Raw genomic sequence first — 25,406 nt, forward strand, 5'->3', positions numbered from 1 at the left:
ACATTTATAAGAGAGCCTCAAGTCAGACTGAACGTGCAGGTTTCCATCCTCCGAGAACTATGGGGGGAAACTGAGGCAAGGGATTGGGAAACATTCCGTGAAGACAAGCAGGTGGAGAAGAGGAAGGTCGCCAGGGTTGGGCTTCCAGCTCAGGGCTGGGATTTCAGCCGAGGTCCCCTGCGAGAGATCTTGAACAGAAAGCTCCCGAGGCAGGAGTGGTAAACTGTGTTCTTCCCCAAAGCTGCTTGAAGGGAAGTGTATTGTGTACGAGTGTGCTGTTTTGTGTGTACGTGTGGGACAAGAGATGGGGCAGAGAAGCACCATAAACTTGGGATGGAGCCATTCAGAGCCTACACCCCTGGTAGACTCATGGCAATGTGTAGACTTGAGGGCAGGGAAGTCAAGTTCAAAGCCCAGCTTTGGGGGTCCGCCCCATGGCATAGCGGGTCAGTGCCCGTGCTCCGCTGTTGGGGGCCAGGGTTCGGGGCCCAGGCGCGCACCAACGCACTGCTTATTAGGCCATGCTATGGCGGCGTCCCACATAGAGTGGAAGAAGATGGGCACAGATGTTAGCCCAGGGCCAGTCTTCCTCAGCAAAAAAAGAGGAGGATTGGCATGGATGTTAGCTCAGGGCTGTTCTTCCTCACACACACACAAAAAAACAAAGCCCAGCTCTGCCACTTCTCAACCACTACTCAGACTTCTCGACAGTGCCTCGCCTTTCCAAGCCTCAGTTTCCTCATCCATAGAATGGGCATCATTACCCTCCCAGGGCTGACCTACACACAACTCTGGGAGGATGCCGGGAAACCTGATAACTCAGTTCACTCTGGGGAGAGGGAATGGGAAAGGAGTTCCCACTCTCTGTGCTCTTGGAATTTCTTACCATGAGCATGAGTATTTTTATCATAAAAATGACGTTAGAAAAAGGCGCCTGCTCTGGAAACCCTCACCAACTTTTTCAGTCCTGCTGGGGAGATGCTTGTGGTTCTACTCGCAGGTGACCACCGTGGCCAAAGCCAGGGCATGAGGCTATTTGCCAGGGGACAGGACCTGAGGCTGGGCTGGCTCTGGGTGGCCTCCCCCTCCCCAGGAGCCAGCTGGGGATGTCACTGCCTAACACGGAGAAGACAGTGACGCAGAAGCCAAGACCCTCTGAGGGAAAGCAGTGAGCAGGAGTCACACCCAGTGAGGGCTGTGAGGAGGTGGGAGCCATGGCAGGCCTAGGGAGACTGAAAAAGACAGGGACGCTGCTTCCAGGAGGCCTCCGGGCTTGCATTCCTGGCCAAGGATAAGCAGGACGAAATCACCTGCAGAAACAGCTCCTACGAGAGAGAGGTAAGGGTTAAATTAAATGGAAACTTGCCTGTTTTCCTTTTCTTCCTTTTATTTGTGTTTTTTTTTTTTTCCGGTTTACCCCACCCCCTCCCTGATCAATCACAAAAAGCTATTGTCAGAGGTTGTCTCAGGGGAGGGAGAGAGAAGGATTTCACTTTCTTTTTTGCACCTTTAATGACAGGGTTTAACTTTTCTAACCCTGTCTGTCCTTTCCTCCTCTTCCTGCCCTCGCCTCCTCCTCCCTCAGGCATCAAGAAGTCTGGCCAGAAATCCTGCCCTAACTGAGGGTTTTCTTCTTTGATACTCAGTGTATTAAAAGAAAATCAAAACTAGTCACTGTTACATAATTTTACAGACACCAAAATGCTGAATTTTAATACCTAAAAAATTTTTACATTATATATTTTTAAAAATTTTTAACAGGTATTATATTTACATAATTCAACTTTCAAAAGGTACAAAAGAATAAACAGTGAAAAACATTCTTCCGGTCCCTGACCTCAGTTTCCTTTCCCAGGGGCAACCTCTCACCAGTTCCTCGAGCCCTCAGTGGCGTTCTCTGCACATACACGCTGGTGAAAAGAGGTCATTTTCTCCCTCCTCTCCTAACGCTGCAGTCTTCTATGCCCCACTGCTCTGTTCCTTTTTGCCCCCATTTAACAATATATCTTGGTGGATGCTTGCAAGAGTACACGGATGCCTGTAGAATCTGGTCGTCTTACAGAAGGGGAAACTGAGGCCCGGCGAGTTCTAGAATCCAGCCTTGCTTCACCCTCTGAGACTCATTCCTCAAGTTGGAGGGTGAAATCCGCAGGAATAAACTGTCCCCGCTCAGACATATTATTTAGAACAACTCATTCAGTGAATGAATTTGAACTTTGACCAAGATTTATTTGTTTGTTTGTTTGTTTTAGGAGCCATTGGCTCCTCAGAAGGAAGAGAGGAAACAGAGCTTCCCAAGTACACACCGGAAGACAGCACCCTCCACCCCCATATATCATCTGTGAGCCAGTGGCCCTGTCACAGATGGCTGCCTTCCAGCCCAAACTGAGGCCTTGTCTGTTGAGCCCCTTGCAACAGCTGTGTGGCATCGGGCAGGTCACCTCCCTTCTCTGGGCCTCCAGGCTGTCTTCTCCAAGGAGCTCCTCTCTCTGCCTCACTGGCTGGAGAATGTTGCTCCCTCTTCTGAGTTCCCACAACCCATGAATTACAACCACCCTTCCCCTGTTCCCCCACTTCCTCTGCTCGCCCTTACATAATCTTTAGTTATTGAGTATGTATGATGTTCCAGCTCTGTGCTAAGCACTCCTCATGCACTGAAGTCTCAAAACAATTCCGACAGGTAGGAATAATCTGGACGCATTTTACTGACAAGGAAACTGAGGCTTAGAGAAGTCGAAGAACTTTCCTTCTGTCACACAGCTAGTTCGTGTTGAAGACAGTGATCACGCCAGGCCAGCTCTGCTGTCCGACTCCAGCCTGCTGTCCTAACCACCACCCTGCTCTGCCTCCCTGGCTTGGGAACGCGCAGCAGTGTGAATGGAGGGGGCAGTATGTAATACTTAATAACAAGCATTATTATCAATAGAGTGTTGCTACTGGGTAAGCTCCCACCTCGGGCCTGGACAGGAAGAGTGGACTTTTCAACAGAGGGCTCAGGACCTTTCCTGGCCCTTCTTCACCCAAAACAGATCAGCCAACTCCCTTCCCCAGACAGGAAGGTGACTCAGACATTCCTAGGACAGTCAAGTCCGGCTTGAGATCCCGAGACCTGGGGCCGGCCCAGCTAGCAGCTCCCAGGAGGAGGGTGTGGAGGGAAAATTCCCCAGGTGATTTCCCTTGTAGGGAGAGATGGGGCTTTCAGCAGCTGAGGAACAATGAGAGAAAAATCTCACTCATGGGAACCCCGGAGATGGGGAAACTGAGGCCAGAGAAGAGTAGTGATTTATCCAAAGTCCCACAGAAAGGTGGAGGCTGAGACAAGCCCCATCTAGAACACTGAACAGCTCTTGGAGAGGTCTGCTGTGTGCTGGAGGCTGGTGACACCGTGATGGGCAAGGCCCAGGGCCTGCTTGGAAATGTTGGTGGCTCAGAGGGGAGTGAGGTCATGACTGGGCAAAGATGGCATGGTGTGTCCACTCCATGGTGGAAGGAAGTGGCAGGCCAGTGGCCCAGAGGAGGATTCTGGGGATCCATGGGATTCTGTCTGGTGGGGCAAGGGGAGTACATTAGGGAAAGTAGAGAGGGGAGGAAGGGCATCCCAGAAGAAGAGAATAGCATGACTGGAAGCTCGAGGCAGGATCTTGCCCAGGGACTGTGAGAAACATTCGAATGTAGGGGTAGAGAGCGTATATTTTGGAATCAAAGGACTTAGGTTTGAATCTTGGCTCTATCCCTTATAGCTGTGGACCTTGGCAAGCATCCTAAGGATGCTTGGAAGGAAGCCTGTTTCCTTCTCTGTAGAATGGGGAAAACAATAGTACCCACCTCAAAGGATTTTTGTGAAGACTAAATAAATTAATCCACATAAAAGAGAACTAGGCCCATGGTTATCAGCTGCTATTATTAACGTCATAATTGGGGACAGGGAGAATTTCAGTGTGGCCCAGTCTTTTTCCTCCTCACTTGGCTCCATCTTGGTCTTTGGGGGCTCCAAGAAACCTTTGATACCGGCTCAAGACAAGATTGACATGAGGGAAGGCATATTGTAGAAAAGAAACCATATTGTAACTTTGGATGACCTCTGACTAACTCTGGACTTTATGGCCCCTCCCAGCTGCTATAAGTTGATAACTTTGTTCTCTTTAGTTCCTTAGGAGTGTGATGGCCCCTGGGCAGAGAGTCTATGCTGATAGCTGGCATCAATGACAACTAAAAGATCAGGGTATAGGGCATTGCTCTGGTCTCTGATGCATATCAAGTAAAACAAAAGACTATCAGGAACTAAGACCAGATGGATGCCCCCACCTGGAGACCAGCTGCCTCCTCCACCCAGAGACCAGCCCCGTATATAACTGGCCTGTGGTCTTTGTTCTGTAAGATGGGTCTTTGAGACATTAGTCGGCCATCTTCCCCCTTGCTAGTAAGCTGTAATAAACTGCCCTTTCTTTTCCACCATCTTGCCTCTTGACGATTGGCGTTGTTTTGTGGCGAGCAGATCGTGCCCTTTGTGCAGTAACACCTCACCCAGTATTCAAGACACCTGAAGGGTGGCATGGAGAGGGGGAGATTCTGGGAACAGGGCTAGTGGAGGTTTTGGAAAATTCCAGCTGCAGGATTGGGCTCCAACCTCAGGGTCAGGACAAGAGAGAGGAGGAGATTCTCTAGGAAGGTGTGAGTATAGGAAGGGGCTCTGCTCCAGATGGAGCATAGAGACACCCCCACCCCACGCAGTGGCCCTCTTGCCTAAGGGCTCCAGAAGACTCTTGCAGGACAGGTCAGCTGGAGAGGGAGGTCACAGATTTATGGCCATCTGTAACACAGGAAGAATTTGCCTGGGCCTCCCAGGCAGGGACACAGAATGCCCAGAAACAACTGGGATGGGGAAGAGTGGGGGAGGGCAGAGCAGCACGGGGCTTCCTTGAGCAGCTCAGCCCCTCCTCTGGTTGGGGGCAGGCAGGAGGCCTCCAGAGTCACCAGCCCACCTTGACCAGCCGGGGATATGGAGCCAGAAGAGGCAGCCACCTTCCCAAGATGACTCTAGGGTCAGTGGGAGATCCCCATCTGAGCTGATATCTTTGAGGAACAAGACATGCTCATGACTTCTGGGCTGGGGATATGTTACGGGGACACACAGGAAACAAGACTTGAAGAGATGGGACTGTCTCCAAGGACCCTGTTGGGGGTCCTCTGCCCTTGGGAACAAGACCTTCTGCTTCCTCTGCCAGTCTTTGTGACTCAGCTTCTCTCTGGGTCTGCATCTTCTTCTGCGGCTGCTGCTGCTGCAGTCTCCCTAGGCCAGCCATGGCTCCCACCTCCTCACGCCCCTCACTGCGCGTGGCTCCTGCTCACTGCTTTCCCTCAAGGGGTCTTGGCTTCTGTGTCACTCTAAGCACAGTGGGGTTTGGGGAGTGGAGCTGACACACTTTCCAAGAGGGATGCTTTCCTGACAATTGTCTTTTTATCTGAGTAATGATTTAATATCTAAATGATTTACTTATCATAAAATAAATACTAAATTTCTTTTTGAATCAGTATTACACTTTATCTTAGTCAGCTCGAGCTGCTATAACAAAATACCCTGAACTGGGTGGCTTATCAACAACAGAAACTTATTTCTCACAGTTCTGGAGGCTGGAAGTCTGAGATCATGGTGCCAGTATCCTTGGGTTCTGGTGAGAGCCCTCTTCCGAATTGTAGACTACTGACTTCTCGTAGTTTCCTCACGTGCCGGGAAGAGGGAGTGAGCTTGCTTGCTCTGTGGCTTCTTCTAATAAGGGCACTAATCTCACTCATGAGGGCTCCACCCCCAGGACCTAATTACCTCCCAAAGGCCCCACCTCCAAATACCATTACACTGGTATTTGGTTAGATTTCAGCATATGAATTTTGGGGGGACACAAACGTTCAGTCCATAACACGTGTGCATGGTATAACAGCGAAAAATAAGCCTCTCTCCCTGGCCCCTCACCCCCAGTTACCCTCCCCAGAGGTAACTACTCTTGCCAGTGTGGGGGATCAGAATTGTGTCTCCCGCCCCAAAATATGTCTCTTTGGCTTGATTATTTTTAAGGATAAAAGACTTTGAAAGAAACCTTGACTTCCCCCCAACCGCCTAAAAGAATTTAAGATAGGAGTCCTGTCCCAGGAAGGAGCTCTCACCATAGATAACTCTAGGTGTGATAGATGGGAAGGCATCTAGCAAGAGCCATTTTATCAAAAGATCTCTTTCTGGTCCCATTGTCTATAGGTGGCCCAGAAAACATTAGCTTATCAAACATTTGCTTTTCTATCTCCATGTAAATTGCCTTCCTCCCCTTTGAAATTCCAAACCACTACCTCCAATATCCTCCTTTGTCTTTAGCTGAAGATGGTTTAAGGTGGTGGCTTCAGCCATTCTGGTGAGTTCCTCAGTTTTCTTGAGTTTCTCCCATGTGTACATGTTATTCAACTTTGTTTGATTTTCTCCTGTTATTCTATCTCATGTCAATTTAATTCTTAGACCAGCCAGAAGGACCTAGAGGGTAGAGGAATTGTGCTCCTCCCCTACACCACTTTCTTCAACAATCATTTTTATGGTGATTTGTGGATTTGGGGGTTTTTGAGATGCTGATGAAAAGTCCCAAGAGGAAGTGGTAGGAAAGCAAAACCATGAAATGCCCAGAAAACGTAGAGGGGAGAGTCTTTTCTCTGGGCCACCTTCCCTTCTAAACAGTGGTGAAAGCCCTCATTCCTGCATCCCCTCTGGGCCCCTCTTCCTGGTATGAGAACTTTGCTGTGATTCTGCTCTGTGGGTCTCAAAGTCGGATGAGAATATTTTTGAAAAAAAGTTAAAGGAAAGCTAAATGAGTGGAGGAATATACCATGACCCTGGATTGGAAGACTCAGTGTTGTCAAGAAGTCCACTTCTGATTTCTTCGAACTGATGTGCAGATTAAATGCAATTCCAGTTAAAATCCCAGGATGCTTTTTATTACCTGCAGATTCTAAAATTTATGTGGGGAGGCAGAAGACCAAGAATGGCCAAAGCAATCTTGAGGAAGAAAAACAAAGTTGGAGGACTTACCCATCAGACTCAAGACTTACTATAAAGGTGTTCTGCTTTTTTTTTTCTTTTTTTAAAAGGTGTTGTGTCAATCAATTACCCAAATGGAAAAAAAAGAATCTTGACTCTCTATCTCAGACTATATATAAAATCAATTTCAGATTGATTGTTGATCTAAATGTGAGAGGTAAACCAATAAATACTTTAGAAGAAAACAGGAAAATCTTAATGACTGAAGTAGGAGAAGATCTCTTAATTGGGGATATCAAAAAATACTAACCATAAAGGAAAAGAACTGATAAATTAGACTACATTAAAGCTAAAATCTGTGTTCCTCAAAAGACACTTAGGAAAGTGAAAGGTCAAGTCAAAGAGTGGGATAAAAACCTCTTATCCAGAATATATTAAAAACGCCTACAAAAATCAATATGAAAATGACAGATTATTTAAGAGGGAAAAAAACAGCAAAAATACTTGAACCAGCATTTCACAAAGAGGATTTCCAAATGGGCCGAAACCAAAACAAAGCAAACTTGAAATGGTGTTCCATTTCATTAGTCATCAGGGATATGCAAATTAAAACCATAATGAAGTTCCACTACTTTGTAGACAAAACTCAGTTTTCCACCTGTGTTTCTCGATGTTAGAAAAACCCCCATTTTCCCTCTTGTGTGTCTCCTTTACTGTAACACTACTACCACAGTCACCCAAAACACTACTTCTGGTCACCAAACGTGTGAGTTTTTTTCCCCCCACCAAGCAATTCTCTGTGACACCAACGGGGGGTCCCATAACTTAACTCAGTTCTGACACTATCTACCTGGAGACAGTGAGAGATCCCACAGGTTAAGGGCTCAGTCCCACAAGACTTTTCCCACTTGACTTCAGATGCTAATTGCAAGTGGTAGGTCCACAGGTTACCCACAACTTCTGTCTGATTTGGCAAAAAATCAGAGGTTCCCATGACCCCTCCTCAGGTTCAATTAATTTGCTAGAGCAGCTCACAGAACTCAGAGAAACACTTAGCTTACGTTTACCAGTTTATTAAAGGATATGATAAAGGATATAGATGAACAGCCAGATGAACAGATACATAGGGTGAGGTTTGGGAGGGTCCCGAGCACAGGAGCTTCTATCCCAGTGGAGTTGGGGTGTGTCATCCTCCCCATATGTGGATGTGTTCACCAACCTGGAAGTTCTCCAAACCCCCCACTATAGGGATTTTATGGAGGCTTCATCACATAGGCGTGCTCCATCATTAATACCATTTTCAGCTCTTTTCCCTTCTCAAGAAAATGGGTGGAGGCGTGAACGCTGAAAATTCCAAGCTCCTAATCATGGCTGGGTTTTTCTGGTGACCAGCCCCCATCCAGGAGCCATCCAGGAGCCCACCCAGAGTCACCTCATTAGAACAAAAGACATTCCTCTCACCCAGGAAATTATAAGGGTTTCGAGAGCCCTGTGTGAGGAACCAGGGTCAAAGACCAAATATTAATACAAAAGATGCTCCTAGTGGTTTTATTACCCAGGAAATTACAAGGGTTTTGGGAGCCCTGTGTCAGACACTGGGGGCAGTGACCAATATATATTTTTCTATTATCTCACAACTACACACCCATCAGAATGGCTGAAAAGAAAATAACAGACAATGCCAAGTGTTGGCAAGGATGTAGAGCAACTAGAAATTTCGTACAATGCTGATGGAGACTCTTATTGGTAGAAGACCTGAGAAAATTCTTTGGCAATATCTACTAAAGCAAAATATATGCGTATGTTATGACCCAGAAATCCTATTCTTAGATATATCCTAAGAGAAATGTATGCATATGTCCACCAACTGACATAGACAAGAATGTCCACATTAGCAGCATTTATAATGGCTCTGAACTGGAAACTGCCCAAATGTCTACCAACAGTAGAATGGATAAATAAATTTATTTTTTTTTTTACTTTTTATTTTTGTTTGCTTGTTTTACCAGGTTTTTTAAATTTTATTTTTAAGTGTACAATTGAATGATTTTTGGTAAATGTACAGAGTTCTGCAACCACCACCACAATTAAATTTTAGAACATTCCATTACCCCAGAAAGATCCACCATGCTCGTTTGCAGTCACTTCCCTTTCCCCATCCCTAGCCCCAGTCAATTACTTATTTAATTACAGTCTCTGTAGATTTGCTTTTTCCAGACATTTCGTATACACAGAATCATCCGATACGTGGCCCTTTATGATTGGTTAGTTTCACTTAGCGCAGTGTTTTTGAGGTTCATCCCTGTTGTAGCATGTGTCAGTGCTTCATGCCTTTTTTGTGGCTGAATAGTATTACATTGTGTGCATATACTACATTTTGTTTATTCATTCATCCACTGATGGACATTTGGGTTGTTTCCACTTTTTGGCTACTATAGATAGTCATATTTAAGTCTTTGTGTGGACATATGTTTTTATTTCTCTTGGGTAAATGTCCCTAGGAGTGCAATTGCTGGGTCATATAGAAAATTTATGTTTAACTTCTTAAGAAACTGCCAAACTGTTTTCCAAACTGGCTGTACCATTTTACATTTCCACCACCAATTTAGAAGGGCTCTAGTTTCATCCTTGCTAACACTTGTTATTATCTGTCTCTTTTGTTTATGGTCATTCTTGTGGTATAAACTAGTATCTCATTGTGGTTTACATTTCTCTAATGACTAAAGATGTTGAACATCTTATCATATGCTTATTGGATGTTCATATAGCTTCCTTGATGAAATATCTAATCAGTTGTTTTGCCTATTTTTAAATTGGATTATTTTCTTGTTATTGAGCTGTAAGTGTTCCATAGATTTTGGATACATGTCTTTAAGCAGATATATAATTTGCAAATATTTTCTTCTATTGATTAGATATATTTTTTTTTTTTGCTGAGGAAGATTTGCCCTGAGCTAACATCTGTGCCAATCTTCCTCTATTTTGTATGTGGGTCGCTGCTACAGCATGGCCACCAATGAGTTGTGTAGGTCTGCACCCAGGAGCCAAGCCCAGGCCACTGAAGTGGAGTGCCGATCTTAACCACTAGGCCACAGGGCCGGCCCATTGATTAGATTTTCTTAATGGTGACTCATAAAGTTTAAATTTTGATGAAATTCTGTTTATTAATTTTTTAATTTTATGGATTGTGCTTTTGCTGTCATATCTAAGAAACCTTTGCCTAACCCAAGGTCACAAAGATTTTTCCCTAAAATTTTTATAGTTTTAACTCTACATTTAGGTCTCTGATCCATTTTGAGTTAAATTTTGTGAATGGTGTGGTGTAGAGAGTCCAACTTAATTCTTTTGCATGTGGGCATCCACTTGTCCTGCACTATTTCTTGAAAAGACTATTCTTTTTCTATTGAATTACCTTGACTCCTTTGTTGAAAATCAATTGACCATAAATGTAAGGGTTTATTTCTGGACTCTCACTTCTGTTCCGTTGATCTATATGTCTATCCCTATTCAGTCTCTCACTCTCTTTGTTACTGTAGTGTTATAGTAAGTTTTGAAATTGGGAAGTTATGTCCTCTAACTTTGTTATTTTTTTCCATGATTGTTTTTTCTATTCTAGGCCCTTTGCCTTTTAATATAAATTTTAGAAACAGCTAGTCAATTTCTGTAAAAAATAAAAAAGTCCTGCTTGGAATGTGATAAGGATTGAATTGGATCTACAGATCAAACAGGAGAGAAATTCCCTATTGATAATGAGTCTTCCTATCCATAGACATAGAATGTCTCTCTATTTATTTAGATTTCTTTAATTTCTCTTGGCAAAGACTTATAATTCTCACTGTCCAAATCTTGCACTGTGTTTATTACATTTATTCCAAAGTATTTTATTCTTTTTGATACTGTTGTGAATGGAATTGTTTCCTAATTTCATTTTTGGATTGTTCATAAGTAGTATATAGACATACAGTTGATTTTTGTATATTGTTCTTCTATCTTGCAATCTCACTGTACTACTATTGTTTCTAGTAGAGTTGTCTTGGTTTTTTTGTTGTTTGTTTTTTTTCGGTGTGTGAGCAAGATTATCCCTGAGCTAACTTCTGTTGCCAATCCTCCTCTTTTTGCTGAGGAAGATTGGCCCTGGGCTAACATCTTCCTCTACTTTATATGTAGGACACCTGCCACAGGATGGCTTGATAAGTGGTGTGTATACCCGTGCCCAGGATCCGAACCTGCAAACCCCAGGCCACCAAAGCAGAGAGCATGAACTTAACCACTACACCACTGGGCCAGCCCCAGGGTTATCTTGTTTTATTGGGTTTTGTTTTCTGATAGTTCCCTTAGGATTTTCTGTGTATAAGATCAAGTTATCTGAAAATAGGGATAGTTTACTTCTTTCTTTCCAGTCTGGATGCCTTTTATTTCTCTCTGTTGCTTAATTTACTGGCTAGAACCTCCAATAAAATATCGAACACAGGTGGCCAGAGCAGAAATCCTTGTCTTGTTCCTGATTTTAGGGGAAAAACAATCTTTCACGATTACGTATGATGTTAGCTGTGGATTTTCCATAGATGCTCTTTATCAGATTGAGGAAGTTCCCTTCTATTTTTAGTTTGTTGAGTGTTTGTTTGTTTTTTAAAATCATGAAAGGGTGTTGGATTTTGTCAAATTCTTTTTCTATGTCTATTGATATGGTCATGTGGTTTTTGTTCTTAATTCTATTAATGTGGTGTATTATATCGATTGTTTTTTGTATGGTTAACCCAACCTTGTATTCCTGAGATAAATTCCACTTGGTCATGGTTAATCCTTTTTATATTTTGCTGGATTTGGTTTGCTAATGTTTTTTTTTGAGATTTTTTGCATTTAGATTCATAAGGGGTATTGGTCTTAGTTTTCTTTTTTTGGATGTCTTTTTCTGGTTTTGGTATCAGAGTGATACTGGCCTCATCGAACGAGTTAGGAAGTATTCCCTCCTGTTTTTGGAAGAGTTTGAGAAGGACCGGTGTTAATTCTTCCTTAAACTTCTGTCAGAATTCACCAGTGAAGCCATCTGGGCCTGGCCTCTTCTTTGTGGGAAACTTTCCGATTAGTAATCCAATCTTTGTACTTGTTATTTATCTATTCAGATTTTCTATCTCTTCTTTAGTCAGTTTTGGTAGTTTGTGTCTTTCTAGGAATTTTTCCATTTCCTCTAGGTTTCCTATTCTGTTGTTACACAGTTGTTCATAGTATTTACTTACAATCCTTTTTCTTTCTATGGGGGGGTAGTAATGTCTCCTCTTTCATTCCTGATTTTGTTAATTTGTGTCTTCTCTCTTTTCTTCTTGGTCAGTCTAGCTAAAGATTTGTCAACTTTGTTCATATTTTCAAACAGCCAACCTTTGTTTTTATTGATTTTCTCTGTTGTTTTTCTATTCTATATTTCATGTCTACTTTACATTCTTTTTTGTGTGTGTGTGAGGAAGATCAGCCCTGAGCTAACGTCCATGCCAATCCTCCTCTTTTTGCTGAGGAAGACTGGCCCTGGTTTAACATTTGTACCCATCTTCCTCCACTTTATATGGGATGCCGCCACAGCATGGCCTGACAAGCGGCGGATTGGTGCGCGCCCGGGATCTGAACCTGGGCTGCCAGCAGTGGAGCGTGTGCACTTAACCACCACGCCACGGGGCTGGCCCCTCATTTCTACTTTTACCTATATTATTTCATTCCTTTAGCTTGCTTTGGGTTTAGTTTGCCTTTTTTTTATTAGTTTATTAAGATGGAAGATTAGGTTATTGATTTGAGATCATTCTTCTTTTTTTAATATAGGTATTTACAGCTATAAATTTCCCTCTGAGCACTGCTTTAGATGTATCTCATACATTTTTATGTGTTGTGTTTTTGTTTTCATTCAACTCGAAGTATTTTCTAATTTCCTCTGTGATTTCTTTTTTACCCACCGGTTATTTAGGAATTTGTTGTTTAATTTTCATATATTTCTTTTGTGTGTGTGTGTGTGAGAGGAAGATTAGCCCTGAGCTAACACCTGTTGACAATCCTCCTCTTTTTTGCTAATGAAGACTGGCCCTGGGCTAACATCTGTGCCCATCTTCCTCTACTTTATGTGGGACACCTGCCACAGCGTAGCTTGATGAGCAGTGCATAGGTCCGCGCCCGGGATCCGAACCTGTGAACTCTGGGCCGCCAGAAGTGGAGTGTGCAAACTTAACTACTGTGCCACTGGGCCAGCCCCTAATTTTCATATATTTCTGAATTTCCAAAATTTATTTCTGTTACTTCATTCAGTTGTGGTTGGAAAACATACTTGGATGATTTCAGTCCTTGAAAATTTATTGAGACTTATTTCATGGCTTGACATATAATCTTTTATATTTATCTATGTAGTTACCTGTACTGGTGCTCTTTATTTCTTTTGTGGATTTGACTGTTTCATGTTTTTTTATTTCACTTTATTATTCACTTTAGTGATTTCTTGTAAGGCAGGTCTGCTAGTGACAAATTCACTGTTTTTGTTTATATAGAAATACCTTTATTTCTAATTTGCTTGTTTTTTTTTCATTTGTTTTTTTTTTTGCTGAGGAAGATTGGCCCTGAACTAACAGCTGTGCCTATCCTCCTCTATTTTGTATATGGGACGCCGTATATGAAGTGGATCGTGCAAACTTAACCACTAGGCCACTGGGCTGGCCCCTCTAATTTGTTTTTGAAGGATAGCTTTGCTGGATAGGGAATTCTTGGTCAACGGTCCTTTTCTTTCAGCATTTTTTTTTTTTTTGCCTTTTCTCTTTTCTTTCTTTCTTTCTTTTTTTATTTATTTATTATTTTTTTATTTTTTGTTTATTGCAGTAACATTGGTTTATAACATTGTATAAATTTCAGGTATACATCATTATACTTCTATTTATGCATAGATTATATCATGTTCACCACCCAAATACTAATTACAACCCATCACCACACACATGTGCCGAATTATCCCTTTCACCCTCCTCCCTCCCCCCTTCCCCTCTGGTAACCACCAATCCAATGTCTGTCTCTATGTGTTTGTTTATTGTTGTTATTATCTACTACTTAATGAAGGAAATCATACAGTATTTGGCCTTCTCCCTCTGACTTATTTCACTTTGCATAATACCCTCAATGTCCATCCGTGTTGTCACAAATGGCTGGATTTCATTGTTTCTTATGGCTGAGTAGTATTCCATTGTGTATATATACCACATCTTCTTTATCCATTCGTCCCTTGATGGGCACTTAGGTTGCTTCCGAGTCTTGGCTATTGTGAATAACGCTGCAATGAACACAGGGGTGCATGTATCTTGACACATTCGTGATTTCATGTTCTTTCGATAAATATCCAGCAGTGGAATAGCTGGATCATATGGTAGTTCTATTCTTAACTTTTTGAGGAATCTCCATACTGTTTTCCATAGTGGCTGCACCAGTTTGCATGAGAGTTCCCTTCTCTCCACATCCTCTCCAACACTTGTTTCCTGTCTTGTTAATTATAGCCATTCTGACGGGCGTGAGGTGATATCTCATTGTAGTTTTGATTTGCATTTCCCTGATAGTTAATGATTTTGAGCATCTTTTCATGTGCCTGTTGGCCATCTGTATATCTTCTTTGGAGAAATGTCTGTTCAGGTCTTTTGCCCATTTTTTAATTGGGTTGTTAGTTTTTTTGTTGTTGAGATGCATGAGTTCTTTATATATTTTGGAGATTAAGCCCTTATCAGATGTATGGTTTGCAAATATCTTCTCCCAATGGTTAGGTTGTCTTTTTGTTTTGTTGATGGTTTCCTTTGCTGTGCAGAAGCTTTTTAGTTTGATGTAGTCCCATTTGTTTATTTTTTCTATTGTTTCTCTTGCCCGGTCAGACATGGTGCTTAAAAATATGTTGCTAAGACCGATGTCAAAGAGCATACTGCCTATGTTTTCTTCTAGAAGTTTCATAGTTTCAGGTCTTACATTCAAGTCTTTAATCCATTTGGAGTTAATTTTTGTGTATGGTGTAAGGTAAGGGTCTACTTTCATTTTTTTGCATGTGGCTATACAGTTTTCCCAACACCATTTGTTGAAGAGACTTTCTTTTCCCCATTGTATGTTCTTGGCCCCTTTGTCAAAGATTAGCTTTCCATAGATGTGTGGGTTTATTTCTGGGCTTTCGATTCTATTCCATTGATCTGTGTGTCTGTTTTTGTGCCAGTACCATGCTGTTTTGGTTACTATAGCTTTGTAGTATATTTTGAAATCAGGGAGTGTGATACCTCCAGCTTTGTTCTTTTTTCTCAGGATTCCTTTAGCTATTCGGGGTCTTTTGTTGTTCCATATAAATTTTAGGATTCTTTGTTCTATTTCTGTGAAAAATGTTGTTGGAACTTTGATAGGGATTGCATTGAATCTGTAGATTGCTTTAGGAAGTATGGACATCTTAACTATGTTAATTTTTCCAATCCAAAAGCACGGAATATCTTTTTTTTTTTTTTTAGATTTATTTATTTATTTTCCCCCAAAGCCCCAGTAGATAGTTGTATGTCATAGTTGCACAGCCTTCTAGTTGCTGTATGTGGGATGCGGCCTCAGCGTGGCCGGAGAAGCGGTGCGCCGGTGTGCGCCCAGGATCCGAACCCGGGCCGCCAGCATCAGAGAGCACGCACTTAACCGCTAAGCCACAGGGCCGGCCCCAACACGGAATATCTTTCCATTTCTTTGTGTCTTCTTCACTTTCTTTCAGCAGTGTTTTATCATTTTCGGTGTACAGATCTTTCACCTCTTTGGTTAAGTTTATTCCTAGGTATTTTATTCTTTTTGTTGCAGTTGTAAATGGGATGGTATTCTTAATTTCTCTTTCTGCTACTTCGTTGTTAGTGTATTCTCTCAGCATTTTGAATATGTCATCCTATTGCCTTCTGGCATCCATGGTTTCTGGTGGAAGTCAGCTGTTAATCTTGAAGGATCGCCTGTACAAGATGAATCATTTTTCTCTTGCTGCTCTTAAGACTCTCTCTTTGTCTTTCTACAGTTTTACTATCATGTATCTAGGTGTGGATCTCTCCTCTCCTTGTGCTGTGATTGTCATGGATATATCTACATATGTTATAAACCTAACACTGTTATAAACAGTGTTACAATAATTTCTTCATGCAGTTTTATGCCTTCAAAAGAAGTTAAGAGAAGAAAAGAGAAAATATATATTTATAATGGTTTTTATTTTTATTTTTTTATAATTTTATTTATTTATTTTTTCCCCCAAAGCCCCAGGAGATAGTTGTATGTCATAGCTGCACATCCTTCTAGCTGCTGCATGTGGGACGTGGTCCCAATATGGCCGGAGAAGCGGTGCGTCAGTGCACGCCCGGGATCCGAACCCGAGCCACCAGCAGCAGAGCGTGTGCACTTAACCGCTAAGCCATGGGGCCAGTCCTATAATGGTTTTTAAATTACCATACATACTTATGATTTCTGGTAGTCTTCATTTCCTCCTGTGAATTCAATTTATCATCCAGTGTACTTTCCTTACTCCAATATAACTCAGTTCCCTCCTTTGTGCTATTATTATCATATATAACACATCTTTGTATGTTACAAGCCCAACAGTACACTTTTATCACAACTGTTTTTTGTTTTGTTTTGTTTTGTTTGTTTGTTTTTGTTTTGTTTTGTTTTTTGAGGAAGATCAGCCCTGAGCTAACATCTACCAATCCTCCTCTTTTTGCTGAGGAAGACTGGCCCTGGGCTAACATCCATGCCCATCTTCCTCCACTTTATATGAGACGCCACCACAGCATGGCTTGACAAGCAGTGCATTGGTGCGCGCCCGGGATCCGAACCAGCGGACCCCGGGGCCACCGCAGCAGAGTGCGTGCACTTAACTGCTTGCTCCACCAGGCTGGCCCCTATCATAATTGTTTTATGTAATTGTTTTTTTAAATCAACTAAGAGAAGAAAAGAGTAACAATATATACTGTATTTTATGATGATTTATGTAATTACCTTTATCAGTAATCTTTATTTCTTTGTGTGAATTCAAACAACCACCTGGTGTCACTTCTTTTCATCCTGAAGAACTCCCTTTAGCAAGTCTCGTAAGGCAGGTCTACTAGCAACAAATCTTTTGTGTTGGTTTACCTGGGAATGTCTTTATTTTACCTTCATTTTTTTTTTCTTTTTCCTCCCCAAAGCCCCAGTACATAGTTGTATATCCTAGTAGGTCCTTCTGTTTCTTCTATGTGGGACGCTGCCTCAGCATGGCTTGATGAGTGGTGAGTAGGTCCATGCCTGGGATCTGAACCAGTGAACCCTGGGCCACTGGAGCGGAGCACGCGAACCTAACTGCTGCGCCAACAGGCTCACCCCTACATTCATTTTTGAAGGATAATTTTGTTGGATAAAGACTTCTTGGGTAACAGTTTCTTTCAGCACTCTGAATATGTTATCCCACTACCTTCTGGTGTCCATTTTTTAAATTGTCTTAAGAAACACATAACAGGGCCTGCCCGGTGGCGCAAGCAGTTAAGTGCACACGCTCCACTGCGGTGGCCCGGGGTTCGCAGGTTCGGATCCTGGGTGTGCACCGAAGCACTGCTTGTCAAGCCATGCTGTGGCAGCATCCCATATAAAGTAGAGGAAGATGGGCACGGACGTTAGCTCAGGGCCACCTTTCCTCAGCAAAAAAAAAAAAGAGGAAGATTGGCATCAGATGTTAGCTCAGGGCTGATCATCCTCATAAAAAATTTTTTAAAAATGAAAAAAGAGAAATGCATAACATAAAATTTACCATCTTAACTTTTTCTAAGTGTACAGTTCAGTAGTGTTGAGTATATTCACATTGTTGTGTAACCAATCTCCAGAAGGTTTTCGTCTTGCAAAACTGAAACTCTATACGCATTAAACATTAACACCCATTTTTCCCTTTCCCCCAGTTCTTGCCAACCACCATCCTACTCTGTCTCTATGAATTTGACTACCCTAGGTAACTCATATAAGTGGAATCATATAGTATTTGCCTTTTCATGACTGGCTTATTTCGCTTAGCATAATGTCTTCAAAATTCATCCACGTTGTAGCATGTGTCCGAATACCATTCATTTTTAAAGCTAAAATGTTCCATTTTATGTATACACCACATTTGGTTTATCCATTCTTCTGTGGCTAGACACTTGGCTTGTTTCCGCCTGTTGGCTGTTGTGAATAGTCCTGCTAGGAACACTGCGTGCAGAGATCTCTTTGAGATCCTCTTTCAAATCTTTTGACATATACCCAGAAGTGGAATTGCTGGACCACACTGTAATTCTATTTTTAACTTTTCTGAGGAAACGCCGTCCTGTTTTGATGGCAGCGGTATCATTTTACATTCCAACCAACGATGCATAAGGTTCTAATTTCTCCATATCCTTGTTATTTTCTGTTTTTTTTGATAGTAGCCATTCTAATGGGTGTGAGGTGATACCTCATTGTCGTCTTAATTTGCCTTTCCCCTAATGAGTAATGCTGTTGAGCATCTTTTCAAGTGCTTGCTGGCCATTTGTATATCTTCTTAGGGGAAATGCCTATTTAAGTCCTTTGCCCGTTTTTTAATGGGGTTATTTATTTTTTTGTTATTGATTTGTAGGAGTTCCTTATATATTTTAGATATTAACTCTTTATCAGATATATGATTTGCAAATATTTTCTCCCATTCCAAAGTTGCCTTTTCACTCTCTAAGCTCCAGGAAGTTGCTGCCCCAAGGATGTATCTGCTACGTGGGCCTGGATATCCACATGCAAAAAATGAAGCTGGACCCTTGCCTCACACCATATATGCACACAAGAGTGCAAGGAGAGGGTCCCTTTCCTCCATGGTTAGTCCTGGAGGATTCTTTCCTCAAGCGGGCAGCTGTTGACCACAGGAGTGGTATTAATCTAGGTCATCCTCCTACCTGAAGGCTCTTGGGGATTCCAGTGCCCTTCGTTTCCCCTCCACTTGTCTATAGTCCTCGTTCTGTGCCCAGATCTCCAGGCAGCAGGGCAAACAAATCACAAGAAAATGAGAATTAGGAGGCACTATGGAAAGAACCTTGGGCTTGGGCTTACTTCTATGGGTTTTCTTCTTCTCTCCTCCTTCCACACCATTCCTCACCCTTTTCTGCTTCCCTTTTATGCTTCTCCCCCTGGAGGATGTCATCTCTTCTCGTAGTTTCAGCCACCACTTCTTGTCTGGGGACTGTGAATTGGGGTTTCCCGGGGCCAACAAAGCATGTCACCTCACCACCTCAGATTTTCCCATCTGTGAAATGAGCAATGGCCCTCGATGCCCTTTCAACCCCAACGGGCTGATGTGAGGATCATTTGGGGCAGAGAATGAGGAAGTCTTTGATCCTCAAACAACCTGGCAGTGGCAAGCGTTACTAATCTCCATTTCACAGAATTAGAGCCTGAGCCCCAAGGATAGGAGGCTTTGTAGCCAAGCTCTCTGCTGCCAGTTGGTGGTGGAGCTGGGCCAGAGTCCCGATCTCTGAAACTTAGGGTATAGCCACAGTAGTCACACCTTACAGGCTTTAAGGTACCTCTCATTTTTACGGAACACTGAAAAACCAAATTGGAAACCCACAAACATATCAAATGGCAGAAGAGATCGATGGAGTGTGTAGGATTGTTTGCTTTTCTATGAGATTTCTTCTTGGGAAAAAGCAATTGTGGTTTTGCAAGGGGGCTTGCTCTCTGAATCCAGGCCAGAGCAAGCTCCTCATTCAGAATAACATGCTGGAGGATGAATCATCTTCTTGCGCAGTCGCTGCTCCTTGGAGGACTTCCATTATTTCCAAAGACTGGCTTGCTCTTTATCAAGCTTGTTTCCTCTTCTTCTTGGGCATTCAGCTAGATCATGTTTTCCAGCCTTTTTTGCAGTTCAGTGAGGCCAAGTGTCTAAATTCTGGTCAATGGAATGTGAGCAGAGCTGATGCACCCAACTTCCAGGCCTGGACCACGAAAGCCTCCTGTGCTCCATGTCCTAGTCTATTTTCCCTTCCATGGCTTGATGCAGGTGAGCATAGCAACCTGTTAACAATAGCAGAGCCACAGAGGGAAAGGAGCCTGGGTCCCTGAATCACCATTTGGAGAAGAGCTGTCCATTAATTAGAAACACCCATTTTGGACTTGATGTGGTGAGAAATACACTTTTATTGGGTCTGGGCTGTTATAGAATTTGGGGCTTGTTTGTTACAGCACCTGGTGTTACATTATCTGATACATGTTAGCTTACCTGAATTCCAACAGTTTGTATTTTTAACCACAAAAAACATTTATATCCTTCATGCGTTTAACAATTTCTCCATCCCACGTAAACCAAAAATATATTCTTAAACCTCTGTCAATACCTTTGAAATACAATGTGCTCCAGTGTTTCATCTCTTCCTCCCCTCCCCAACGTGGATCTTCCTCTCATGAATCTGCCATCACAGGGAATTCCTGAGGAATCTTTGGAATCAGAATGGGAGTGGAGAGACTTAGGAGGAGGGTAATTGGAGACAGCAAGTATAAGGCTGTTCTTCTGAGTTTTCCTGTAAAGGTGCAGTATCGGGAGGTGGATGGGGGGTCGAGGCACTGTTTTCTTCAGATAGAAGAAATAACAGTATGTTACATGCAGATGAGAATGATATAGTAGGGAGGGGGAAATTGGTGACGCAGGAAACAAGTGGGAGAATTGAGCAGCAATGTCCTTGAGTAGGAGAGAGGATTAGTCAGGAGTAAGGGAGATGCGCATCCGTGGGTAGGTGTGGTGGCTGCGAGTGGGTGCACTCTTCAGATAGCTTCTCTTTTCCCAGGGAGATAGGAATTAGGGTCACCAGTTGAGAGTGAGGATCATGGAGGAGGGGTGTGAAAGTTTGAATGGATGGAAGAAAGAATGAAAGAGTCTAGGAGAGAGAGAGAGCAAACAAGCCAGGTTGAAATGTAGTAGGACTTTCGGGCAGCACTGAGGGACCATGGGAGATTAGTGATGTTGAGTTACAGTGGGCATGACTGGTGCCCCTCTCCAGCCATGTCCAGCTGCACTGGTGCAGGTGCAGTAAGTGGAGAGCTGGGTTTCACTCCATTCGTGGTTTCGACAGTGGGTAGCAGGAAGAATGAGAGTTGAAGTCATTTGGGCAAGAGAGTTGAGGGTATAGGTAAACAAGGCTAGTAATGAAAGACGGTGGAAGTTGAGCTGAGTAAGGACCTGAGAGGAGAGCAAGGGACAGGGAAAGGGAACAGGTCAGTCCGAGGGGGTCAAAGGATTGTTGGAATTGGATATGAAGACAATGAGCTGGACTGAGGGATAGATGGTGGTGGTTGGAGAGTGGGTTGTTTGAATTTGAAATTATGCAAGTGCAGTTACTGGTAATGAGGGTGTGGTCAAGGGTGTGACCTGGGCAGTGAGGGGCTGAGGTAGGTGGAGGATAAGTTCACTGGAGCAGAGGGGGTCACAGAACTGAGAGGCTGGTTACGGAAATCACCAGGATTGTGACAGAATCGTGTTGCAGAGAATGACTATGAGCTGGGAGCTAAAATTGTCAGTGTGTGGGGGGGGAATGACTGAGGGGGTGTAGATGGATGCAGCGTAGATGGTAAAGTCTGGTGACATGCATTTCAACGAATCGAAGGGTTTTAGGGAGGAGAGAGGAAGAATGGCTGGCTTGAAAGGGGCTTATCCCATCCCAGGCCCTGTGTTATGACCACTGTTGGGGAGAGACCAGCCACTGCTAAAGAGGCTGCAGAGAAAGTAGGATCCTCAGGGAAGAACCAAGTGTAGAGCAAAAAGAGTGAGCAAAAGATGAAGGGATCAGGAAGACACACGCAAGGATGACCATTCATTACAGAACTCTCACTAAGAGTGAACATCTGGAAACAACCTAAATGTCCACTGCCAGGGGAATGGATAAATAAACAATAGAATTTGCTACACACAACAGTGGAAATGAATGTCCTAGAGTTACGTGGATTAACATGGAAAGAAAGCTTACAGACACAAACTTGAGTGAAATAAACTAGTTGTCAAAGGTTACATTCAGTATGATGCTACTTATGTAAAACGTTAAGACCCACAAAACAATATTAAATTTTATTTACAACACTATAAAAGGATAATGACATCCTTGAGAAAGACCCCCAGCCACTTCAGGATGGTGGTTTTGTGGTTACCTATGGAGAGAGAGAGGGAGGGGGAACGGATGGGGGTAAGGATAAGGCAGCTTTGGTCGTATCTAAAATGTTTTACTTCTTAATGAAAAAAAAGAGAGATGAACCAAAATATGAACCAAAACAGCAAAATATCAACTGCTGTTAAATCTGGGTTGTGGATCTCAAGATTTATTTTACTTTTCTGTACGTTTGAAAGATTTCATTTGAAAATTTAAAAGATTAAAATACCTGGGAGGGGCTGGCCCGGTGGTGTAGTGGTTAAGTTCTAGAGCTCTGCTTTGGCAGCCCAGGGTTCGAAGGTTTGGATCCCAGGTGGGGACCTATGCACGGCTTATCAAGCCATGCTGTGTCAGGTGTCCCACATATAAAAAAATAGAGGAAGATGGGCACAGATGTTAGCCCAGGGCCAATCTTCCTCAGCAAAAAGAGGAGGATTGACAATGGTTGTTAGGTCAGGGCTAATATTTCTCACCAAAAAAAAAAACACCCAACTTAGAGAGGATTGCTATAAAGTACAGTCATCAAGATGGTGTGGTACTGACATAAGGATGGACATATAGAGCAATGGAATCAAGCTGAGAGTCCAGAAACAAATGCAAACAGTTGATTTTTGACAAGGGTGTCAAGACAATTAAATGGGGGAAAGAATAGTCTTTTCAACAAGTAATGCTGGGCCAACTGGAGAGCCACATGCAAAAGAATGAAGTTGGACCCCTACCTCACACCATATACAAAAATTAACTCAAAATGGATCAAAGACTGAAATGTAAGAGCTAAAACTATAAAACTCTTAGAAGAAAACATAAGGAAAAGCCTTCACACCCTTGGATTAGGCAGCGGTTTCTTAGATAAGACACAGAAAGTGCAAGTAACCAAAGAAACGATAGATAAATTGGATGTCATCAAAATTAAAAACTTGTCTGTTCCAAAGGACGCTATCAATAAAGTGAAAAGACAAGCCAAAGAATGGGAGAAAATAAGAATCTAATATCAGGATACATAAAGAACTGTTATGACTCAACAACAAAAAGACAAACCACCCAGTGTAAAAATGGGCCGAGGATATAAATAGGCATTTTTCCAAAGAAGATATACAAATGGCCAATATGTACATGGTAAGATGCTCAACATCACTAGTCATTAGGAAAATGCAAATCAAAACCACAATGAAATACCACTTCACACCCACTATGTGTGAATGTGATGGCTGTGATCCAAAGGGCAGACCATAACAGGGGCTGTGGAGGAAATGAAAAAATGGGAACACTCATACATTGCTGGTGGGAATATAAAATGATAGAGCTTCCTTAGAAACAGTCTGGCATGTCCTCAAAAAGTTAAACGTAGAATTACCATATGACCCAGCAATTCCACTCCTACTTATATACACAAAAGAGCTGAAAACATAAGTTCACACAGAAACTTGTGCACAAACGTTCATAGCAGCATTATTCACAATAGCCAAAAAGTAGAAACAACACAAATGTCCATCAGTGGATGCATGGATAAACAGAATATGGTGTATCCACAAGGAAATATCATTCAGCCATAAAAAAGAATGAAGTACCAGTACTTGCTACAACACAGATGAACCTTGAAAGCTTAGGCTAAGTGAAAGAAGTCAGACACAAAATGTCACAATTGCATGATTCCATGTATATGAAATGTCCACAAAAGACAAACTCAGAGAGAGGGAAAGTAGATTAGTGGTTGTCAGGGGTCGGGAAAAGGGGGAAATGGAGAGTGACTGCTAATCGTGTTTCTTTTTGGGGTGATGAAAATGTTATGGAATTAGATAGCGGAGATGGTTACACACCTTGTCAATGTTTTAAAAACCACTGAATTATACCATTTAAAAGGGTGAATTTTATAGTACGTGAATCATATCTCAATTGAAAAACAAAAACAAAAAACCTGGGATGGAATCCAGACTCCCTTAGTGTGGCCCCAGCAGATGGCTTCCGTTCTCTGAGCCTTTGTTCCTCATCTGAGGGGACGGTAACCCAGGCTGCACCCGGCTGAGATGGACTCCACATGTGGCTTGTTACTACACTGATGCCTCTCTTCCTAATCTGACCACGGCTGCGGACGACGAGAGGCTAGAGTGCAGCTGGGCTCTGGGGTCAGAGCTGAGTGCAAATTCGGGCCTGACCCCTCGCTGGCTGTGGACTCTCTGTCTCAGTTTCCTTATCTGAGAAATGGGGATAATAATGGCTGCCCTTTCTAGTGCTGCTGTGGAGAGATGATGAGACAGTGAATGTAAAATATAAGACGCAGTAAGTCTGGCACTCAGTAAGTACTAGTTAGCATTATTATTATTATGTTATTATTATTATTGTTTATACCAAGTGGTGGTCTGGACTCAGCTTCAAAGACCTTGCCTCCTGGCTGGGGTCTTGACCAACTCTCTCTGCTCACAAGGGCCCAGACTTGCCGACCCACTGCCCCAGGCCCTCAGATAAATGCCCTCATCCTTCCTTCCAGCTCCTGGGACAAGCTGGGGTGCTGATCTCCAACCAGCCAAGTGGACAGATGGCGGGATGCCCCCCAGGAGGCTTCGGGGTAGGCCTCATAGCCGCTCAGAAATTGGGGCCAGGAGTGGTGCTCGCAGCCTCAGGTGGAGCCCTCTCCTGGCCTCCCTGCCTTTGCTGAAAAGAGGAAGCTCCGAGGCACCTGTTGGGCACGGGGACTTTCTCTTTACATCTCAGTGGAAGCAAAAGCCCAGCCACTCTACTTCTAGGAATTTATCCACCACACGCATTCCCCCCATGGGTATGCTCAAGGAAGGTTATTTTGGCATCTTTATGTAAATGAAAAAGACTGGAAAAACCCAAAGTGTCCATTAACAGGGGACTGGCCATGTGCATTTTGGCACAAGCATACAGTGGAAAAGCACACAGCCATTGAGAGAGCAAGGCCGATTTAAACGTACTGTAGGGAACTGCTCCAAGATGCATTTTAGGTGAAAAAAGCATGGGGCAAAACAGGTTTTTTTGTATTTATTATATGCTGCCCTCCCCCCTCCCTCCTTCCCTTCTCCCTCTCTCTCCCTCCATCCCTCCGTCTGTCCTCCCTCCCTCCCTCCCTTCCGTTTCTTTCAAAGGAATACCTCTATATATGTGCCCGCACATGCATAGACTGGTTCTGAAGGAGGAATAAACAATCATTCAGCCTGTTTGCCTCAGAGGAAGGGAAATGAAAGATGGTGGGGATAGTCGGAGGTGGGAGAATTGCTTTT

The sequence above is a fragment of the Diceros bicornis genome, chromosome 32 (genome assembly GCF_020826845.1).
Source record: "Diceros bicornis minor isolate mBicDic1 chromosome 32, mDicBic1.mat.cur, whole genome shotgun sequence".
Lineage (NCBI taxonomy): Eukaryota > Metazoa > Chordata > Mammalia > Perissodactyla > Rhinocerotidae > Diceros > Diceros bicornis.